Source organism: Delphinus delphis, chromosome 1 (assembly GCF_949987515.2).
Source record: "Delphinus delphis chromosome 1, mDelDel1.2, whole genome shotgun sequence".
NCBI lineage: Eukaryota > Metazoa > Chordata > Mammalia > Artiodactyla > Delphinidae > Delphinus > Delphinus delphis.
The window spans coordinates 147,295,883-147,305,110 of NC_082683.1; the positions used below are offsets into that span (position 1 = coordinate 147,295,883).

A 9,228-nucleotide genomic window follows, 5' to 3' on the forward strand; every position below is an offset into this window, starting at 1 on the left:
AAGAGTAGCTATGCTAGTCAATCAATCCAACTGGAGAGGCTGGAGTCCCAGGAAACTTTTAGGAATGATCTGCTATTTCTCATTTAAGAAAAAGCAAAAAACAAGGACTTCCAGGCTTCCCCATAGGGAGGGAGCTGCTGGCTGGGAACATACATCCACAGAGGCAGGCACTGCAGACTGACTGTGGGAGTCTTCACGGCTCTCAAGTGAGCTTCCTGTGCTCTCTTTCCTTTTCATCAGGCCCCGTGCAGATCCACGGCCTATGTGCATTAATTCTCCATGCCTACGCATCAGCATCGTGGTAGGCCTTTATGTATGTTACCTCCAAGTCTGAACAACATCTCAATGAGCAATGGACTGTTATCTCCAATCTACAGATGAGAAATTAGAGGCCCAGAGAAGTACATTACATTGCCCAGAACACACTACTAATAAGTGGATGAATCAGATAATTTATTCATTCAGTAAACAAACTAGATTATGCCTTAAGCTATGTAGAGAAAAAAAAGAAAACGTTGAGTTGGTTCTAGTTGACAAGAAATTCACAGTCTAGGAGAGGACAACAGCAATTATACAGCAATATGGTAAGTAAAATGATAGAGCTATACACAGGGAATTGGGTTAAGCACCAAGGGGACATCTAATGCAGCTTGGGAGGGTCAGGGAAGACTTCCTGGAGAAGGTGATGTTTGAGCTGAGGGTTAAGGATAAGCAGGAGTTAGAAGAAAGTATGTGGGGTGGGGCAGGACATTTCAGAAAGAGTAGGTCGCACAGTCAACGTGTGGAATTAAAAATAACAAGATATGTGGAACTATGAGCAGTTCACTGTTGCCCTGCGGTTGATCTGACTGGAGTTTATCTGACTTCAAAATGCAAGCCCTGGGCTTCCCTGGTGGCGCAGTGGTTGAGAGTCCGCCTGCCGATGCAGGGGGCACAGGGTCGTGCCCCAGTCCAGGAAGATCCCACATGCTGCGGAGCGGCTGGGCCCGTGAGCCATGGCCGCTGAGCCTGCGCATCCGGAGCCTGTGCTCCACCATGGGAGGGGCCACAACAGTGAGAGGTCCACGTACCGCAAAAAAAAATAAAAAAAATAAAAAATAAAATGCAAGCCCTCTTCCCACTCTGCTTGATCTCCTCAACTAGCTGATTTTGGAGGTGCGGCATATGTGACACGTTACAGGGGCTTGGGATGCCCAGTCTTTACTCTTTAAAATTCTGTTACTGAATTAGCAGAATGTGGGAAGTTTTTACCAGGACTTTTGCATTGTGAGTTCTCAGGAGGGCTTAAAGAGGATCAGGAGGGAGCTGGGCAAAGGCCGTTGACTAACCGAGGCAAAGTCAATTCAGCGCCATTGCTCCGTGGCTGCCCGACAGCAATTTGGAAGAAGGAGGCCAGAGATCACCAGGGAACAATGGCTCCTGGGTTCACTTCCACAAAGCACATTGTGATGAGTCAGAATGAAGCAACAGTTACCTACACCAACATGTCAAGTTGACAGCAGATGAAGAAATTATCTCAGTGAAAGACCAGGGCTGAAGATGGGTGCAGTCTAACAGTGCCAATGATTTTGCTGTGTTCTTTCTATTTTTGGTGGGAGTGGGGTGTTGGGGGACTGTATGATACATGCATTTATGTTTCCTCCTACTAAATAAGTGGATCTGTTTCCGACAGGTGGTCCCCCAAATTGTCCTAACCATTTGGCTTTTTGATCTCCTTCCTTTAATAGGTCTTCTTGTGGTGTCACTTGGAGAGGACCTGTGGACACTTCTGGAGTCTGTAGGGAAATATCTTACCCTACAACCCAGGCCTGCTGCAAAGAGGTGGATTTTCTGTCCTGCTGTGACAAATTCTATAGGAAGGATAACCGTGACCAAATAAGTTAAGGGACCTTTGTTAGAAGTTCTTTCTGTAATGGACACAACATTGTAATTCAACTATACTTCAATAAAAAATAAATTAGGGCTTCCCTGGTGGCGCAGTTGTTGAGAGTCCACCTGCTGATGCAGGGGACGCGGATTCGTGCCCCGGTCCGGGAGGATCCCACGTGCCGTGGAGTGGCTGGGCCCATGAGCCATGGCCGCTGAGCCTACGCGTCCAGAGCCTGTGCTCCGCAACGGGAGAGGTCACAACACTGACAGGCCCGCGTACCACACACACAAAAAATAATAACTAATTAAAAAAAAAGAAGTGCTTTCTGATATGGGGCCTGGAATCATAGCACTAGGAGCTGGAAATAACCTTTGTCCTTTTATAGGTCAGAAAACTGAGTTGAGGATAAGAGGGAAGTGACTTGCCAAAGGTAAGAGTCAAATTTGACATAGAACGAGGATAAAATCCAGTCTCTTGACTCTAAACCTGGTGCTGTCCCCCATGCTGGTGTTCTCTCCATTGTCACAAAGCCTAAACTACTGTTTAATTATCTTTTAAATGAACATTGCTCTTTACCTTTTCTTTGCTAAAATATAACCACTTGAAGAACCATATTTTATTTGTAGGTTCAGTGCCCACCACATTGCCTAATACAGTAATAATGTCCCTAGAATATTTCTACCCTTGAATGTGTATACAGAGGCCCCATTGGGAGCTGAGAGTTGGTGGCTCATTTTGATTTAAATGGGACCTCACGTTTAACAGGTCTTCCTGTCTATTATCTTGCCTGGTCCCTGTTCAAATCCAGCTCTATTTTCTGGGTTATTTTTGCATTCATAATCCTTGACAAGAAAATCCTCCCATCTAATCTTTGCTTTATTTCTTTGTTTCAGGAGATTATCTAGCATGTCTAATAGAGCGGCAAGTCACGTCCCGCGGCTCCAGGCCTACAATTCCCCAGCATACCAAAATCAACCACAAGACTTTCCTCCGACCTCACCCAAGTCAGGGCATAGGTGGGGCTGCTCTCTGCCCCTTGGGGAGGAGGAATCTATGACCAAATGGGTATGTTCTTTCTTGATTTCTCCAGGAGAGGTGGAATACCACCCGGAGAGGTGGTATTCCTGGATGATGGGGTACAGGGAGTGTGAGTTTAACTTTCAATGAAACAATGCAAACTCAGACCTAGGGAAGAATTATCCACCTGAGAGTTGCTGGAATATTGGTGAAATATCACTTCTTGCTATTTAATTCATTCATCTGGGATTGAAAAGACATCTCTTGGGGCTGATTTAGGTCAGTGGTGTCCAACCTGTTTTAGTATGGAGAGCACATTTTAATTTCAAAAAATTTATAGACCTGCAGATAAAGATACTTACACTTTAGGAATGCACTGGGAGAGCAAATATTAATAATAGAGGCTATCACCTTAAACGGGATTTGAATTAATCACCACCTTATCTATATACTATCCCAAATCTGAGTTGTTGCTTTCCTTCTGTGTTTCTGTAACTCTTTGTCCTCACCACTGGCCTGGAAACCCCACAAGGCCATAGTTGATTTGTTCACTATCTGTTGTATACTCGGCACCTAGCACAGTTCCTGGTACAAAGTAGGCACCTTATGTATATTTGTAGAATGAATAAATTAGTACATTAGAAGTATCAGAATAGTTGACTAAACAGTATGATTCATGTACAACTATAGGTACTGATTCACACAAAGATGGTGCCCCTGTGGGGTCCCAGGGCCCACAGATTGGAAATCACGGGTTTAAATTTCCACACTTGGATCCAATATTTTCTTCCATTTTCCCCCGAGGGAGCTTAGTGTTCAGCAGACCACAAATACCAGTCTCTGAGCTTAGAGACACATGATAACTAAAGGTGGGAGCCTGCACCAGTTGACATTCCAAAGGCCAAATGGAAAGTCTAGGAAGAGGACAGAATGCATGACTTAAAGAAGGCTGGGACTTCCTAACACCCACGGCAAAGGGGAGGTTGATGACAGCTTTCCTCAAAAGCCAGTTTCTAACATTTGTAGGAGCAAAAAGTAAGCTAATCTCCGGGAGCCTCTAGGCTGTGTAGTTGGTATTTCAACCCCAAACAGACTTGCAAAGGTACTTTGCCTGTTTCCTCTGTCACCCTATTTGTGTGGAATGTTGATAACTGAAGCGACACACAGTAAATGTGTCTTGTAAGACATTGATTGGGAGTGGAGATGAGTGGGGAAATATAAGAATTGAAAGAAAGAATGCTTGATTTAAAATATGTGAATGTGTCCCTGCCTCACTGAGTGTGTACATTAGTATTTAATTGCTGACATCTCTCTTCCTTCTCTAGACAATGGGCTTCTTCTCTTGATTCTCCCTGCTCCTTCCTCTCCAAACAAAGAGAGGATGGTATTCCAGGTGTGAACAAATCAGGGCGGTTTCCTGCTTCAGATTCAGAGATTCACAGCCCTGAGGAAATGAGTAAAAGAGAGGAGGGGAGAGAGCAAAAGAGATGAAAAGCAGAATCTTTGCCACCTGCTATTTAGTGATTAGCTCCCAGATAAGGAAGGCAGAGATGCATTCCAGGAGCTCAGGACTTGCCCAGACGGAACTCAGAGTAAAGGAGGGCTTGGTGAAAACTGAAGCCAGAAAAAGGCAGTGGCGGGGGTGGGGGGTGGGGGAGGGGCACTGAAAACACCATCCATTAATTTTCCTCAAAGCCCCTCCATGTCATGCAGCTCTTATAAATTTAAGACCCTCACTTTACCCATTTTTTTGTTCCACCCCACCTCACCTGCTTTGGTTTATGTAAAGTAGTCTTGTAAAGCTCTGTCACGAACTAACGGTGTGACCCTGGGCAAATCACTTACCTTCTTAGATACAGGTCTAGTGGTTGCTATCTCTCTCTTTTTTTTCTTAATTGGGGTATAGTTGTTTTACAATGTTGTGTTAGTTTCTACTGTACAGCGAAGTAGAGTTCCCTGTGCTATACAGCAGTTTCTCATTAGTTATCTATTTTATACATATTATTGTATATATGTTAATTCCAGTCTCCCAATTCATCCCTCTTGAGTTTCAGTAGCTTCATCCAAAGCATAGGAGAAGAAATCAACAATCACAACCAAACAACCAAACCCCAAATCTCCTAATGCTGGGCAGTAGAAGCCCTGGCGAGTTTGCAGTGAGCAGCCTCTGTTCTTGTTCTTAGTTTCAAGCACACCAAGCTTTTGGATTAAACCACAGTGAAAAGCAAGCACTTACTCATTCCCTTACGGAGGAGCAGGCTGATCCACTGTGAGGTTTTCCTTTCTCAGTAGAAAGGGGTGAAAATAATTTCTGCACAGCCTACCCTTCTGCCTGTGGCACCTGTGGCCACAGACACGACCCAGGTCTGAGCAGAGGTGCAGGATGCTGTGTCCTTGTCTGGGGTGCATGGCCTCTTCCCTCACCAGCCTTTGCTGTTCCCTTTGTTCTTATAACTGAGGGTGTTCTGTCCTTGACAACGGCCACGTGTTCAATCTTTCCAGCACGGTTAGGTGAGGTCAGCACTTTGGCTTTTAGCCTCTAGAGCAGGTAAGAGCCATTGAACCTTGAGAGATACAAGATCAAGTTAGTAATTCATCTTGATTTTTCATTTTGCAGTGCTCCCATAGAAAATAAATGTGGAGCAATGGACAATTATGCCTTGGTAGAAAATAAATACTCCGGTGATTAAAAACTGGAAATCACTAGCTTTGAAATTTCTCCAGAAATGCAGCCCCAGATGTCACGCAAGCTCCCATCAAACACGGGCTGTTAAAATCCAACTGTGGATATTACCTTGTAAAGCGTTCACAGATGCAACAGCAGAAGAAATTCTCACAGCCTAGAGAAGCAAGACTTCTGATTTTTTCCTTTCTTTCTGTCTTTTTTTCCGGCAGGGGATGATGGAGGGGTTGGGCATCAAACTGTTCATTTCAATATGTAATTTGCCTCAAAGAATTTTTGACTTAATTTATTTTCTCACCAACCTAAATCCAATTCAAAAAACATTTATTGAAACCTGAACAATCTACTTTCCATTGACGAGTGCTAATAGGTGCAATGTTACCCCTGTCAACTTATAAGATCACATACTGAGCTTGGAGCTAAACAGGAAAACGGAAATTAAACTGGAGCTGGATTTTGTTTCCTTCTAAATTCTCCACCATCGTTGGACATGTACGGTGCTTAATGAGAAACAAGTTGCATTGTGGGCATTTCTTTATTAAAAAAAAAGCTTCTTTCTTTTTTAATTTGGAAGATGTTTACATCTTAATGCCAGATGTATCTCCAAGGCAGAGGGGGTAGAACTGTATGAAAAAAATAAATGATGTCAAAAAGTCCCTGCGTTTTCAACATTTCTTTACTAGTTCTTGGACTAAACGAATATTTCCAGTAAAAAATGACAAATATAATTGTTTTTGGACTCTTATTTTTCGCAATAGACCAGCCTCTTTGCTCTCTTGAGTTCCATGGATAGGTGATTCTCCTGAGAAACTTAACGACATCATGTCACTTTTAGCTTGAGGGCTTTGTTAGAATATCTAATAGGCAGGAGGTAATAAGAGGGTGTGAGTGAGTGTGTATGTGTATGTATACACTCCTTGTATGCATGTGTGTAGTGCCAACAATGGTGTATCCTTACTGGACTAAAATTCCATACCAGCTCTTTGAACAAATCAGTCAATGTGGTCAAAATGTTTGGCCCAACATTATCACCTTTCCACCCTTGATTTGTAGTTAACTAAGAACGTGTCCATGCTGTTAACATTCTAGACTTCACTGGCCAGTAAGGTCCATAAAAAAGATCATTTCCCCTCTCCCTCTGTGTGCAGACTGTTTCTGTTTATCTGTAAGTAACAGCCAGGGTCTCATTGCTTTTCAGTTCATTTATTCATTTCTTTATACAATAGGCAATAACCAAGTACCAACCCTGTACCAAGCAGTCTTCTAGGTGTTTGGAGACACAAAGAGAACTAGACAGAGAAGGTCCCTAACCTCATGGGGCTTACATTCTGGCGTGAGAGGACAAAAACTAACTAAATAAATACCATAATCCCAAGTCACAAAAATTCCATGGAGATTGAAAAATCAGGAAGATATAAAATAATCAGTGGATGTGTGTATTTGGGGCAAAATTTGGATAAGGATGCCAGAGAAACATTCTCTGAGAAGGCAATACGTGAAGACAGCCAGGTGGTGGGAGGTGGGCTGGCATGCAGGGAAGAGGGTTGGATGCTAAAGAAGCAGTGGAGGTCTAGCACCTCAGCAGGACGAGTTTGCCTGTTCAAGTGAGCTGTCCTTGCATACATTACATTCTTACAGAGGGGGTTTTCTTGACCTATTTGTAAACCAAGTGGGAAGCTGGACTCTGATAGAGATGGATGTGAGGATCTGGGATACTATATAGGGGAAGATGAAGTGTTGCTTTCCTTAGAGATGGAGGACTTGCTGGAGAAGCTGAAAAACTTCAGAGCTCTAGTCTCACTTTGGCCAGTAACAGAGTATGTACCTGTGGGGAAGTCTCTTCCCTTCTCTGACTTCTGTCTCCTCCTGAAATAAGGTGTTGGATTGAGTGGTCTGAAATTCCCCTCCAGCACCAGACAGTCTTTGAGCCCTCTAAGAACAGAAGCTGGAATCAAATTTTTCTGCTTGAGAATCCCTATTGGTATGGACTCACTCACTAGGATGTTCAAAGCCAAGTCCTGGGTGAAAACAAGCATATGAACTGCTGGAGTCCAAAGGAGCCATGTTCAGACACTTGACCTCTTTTACTTTCCTTGATTTGATCTGTGTTATGACTTTAGTCAGTAGGGAGTTCCTACAACAGGCAACCAATAGAGAGAATTCCATGTATAGGCCAGACATACCAGTGTATACCGAGCAGAGACATCCATCCTGACCACATGCAACTGTGTGAGAAAGGGTAAGTCTGACAGCCGAGAAAAGCTGGACAGGGGTCCCAGGGTCTCAACCTTCAATAATAGATGATCCTTCCTAACAAAGGTCTCTGGTAAAGACAGCCCTTTACTGCAATCCTCTGGCTTGCTGGCATGGAAGCAGCCTTCTTTAGATCCTGCTGTAAGGATCAGAGAATCCCATGGCTGTTTCTTCCTATGATGGGTCTGTTGAATGATGTTCTATCTGTTCAGGTTGAAAAACAACCCAAAGTCCAGTAAAGGTATAGGACGAGGGGGGTATCTTTGTAAATGTGTTTTGAGCATCCTTACTATACAGAAGAAGGCATCTAGAGAGATACGTAGTGAATCAGATGTAGTCCTTGACCTCAAAGAACTTTCTCAACGTAAACTCATATGCAGATGCCTAATACTAACATAGGTCAGAGAGAAGGGAGTGATGGATGTAATGAAGAGGAGAGCAGTGGATGAGTTGACACTTAGAGTCGGTACTTAGGGATTAATTAGGACTTGAAAGGTCAGAGATAGAGGCAATGAAGGGCATTCTCAGGCAAGGGAACAAAATGAGTAAAAGCTGGGCACAGGACAGAACTTCCAGGAAGGACATCAATGTATCTGGGCTTCAAGGGGAGAGACCCTCAGATATTTAAGTTTAAACTCCAAGAGCTTGACACAGTGGAAGCCAGAGCTCTACCCTTTTGGAGTAAAGCTACTCTGGGTCCTGCTGCTTCTGGTTCCCATTCCAGGAGAAGCACAGCACCCTCTTTCCCTCCTTTCCTCCCTTACCCCTACCAAAGACGTGGGGAACCTGCAAGGAGAGCAAGGCTGTGGTTTTCAGTAATTAAACTTGCATCATTTGTGATCAGGGAACTATTTTAAAATTCCCTCTATTCTGGTATTCTGATGATTTGCTTCAGAGTTGGAAATAAAATTTAGCCTTAGGATTCTTCATTGTTCCTTTGCTGTGATTTCTAATTGCCATGTCCACCTCACCTTCCTCCATTTGATGTGTTTCATCTCAGACACAGGTGTTTGGAAATTTCTTTTTTCCTCTCTGATTTTGGTCCCCAGATCTTATACAAAGATAGTCACCTGTCCATATTTCCACTCACTAATCCTCATCATTCTGATGTCTCTGAGAAACAAAACCACATACTTCCTGGCAGCCACCCTGATCTGATCATTCACGTATCATCATGGCTTTGTCTCAACTTAATTCTACCTTGTCATTCCCATCAATATTCTTTTCATCTCAGTGTATGCCAACTGACTGATTCATATTTACTCTTTTTTTTTTTTTTTTTTTTGCGGTACACAGGCCTCTCACTGTTGTGGCCTCTCCCGTTGTGGAGCACAGGCTCCGGACGTGCAGGCTCAGCGGCCATGGCCCACAGGCCCAGCTGCTCTGTGACCTGTGGGATCTTCCC

The 9,228-nt window shown here is 43.7% G+C and overlaps 1 long non-coding RNA gene across 1 annotated transcript; it reads left to right on the forward strand.

Annotated features, from left to right (window-relative positions):
* Positions 1-502: 502 nt before the first annotated feature.
* On the forward strand, positions 503-1,962 carry LOC132424318 (uncharacterized). The gene is made up of 2 exons (XR_009519200.1): positions 503-584; positions 1,728-1,962. It is a non-coding gene; the product is annotated as an uncharacterized lncRNA (long non-coding RNA).
* The last annotated feature ends 7,266 nt before the right edge of the window (positions 1,963-9,228 follow it).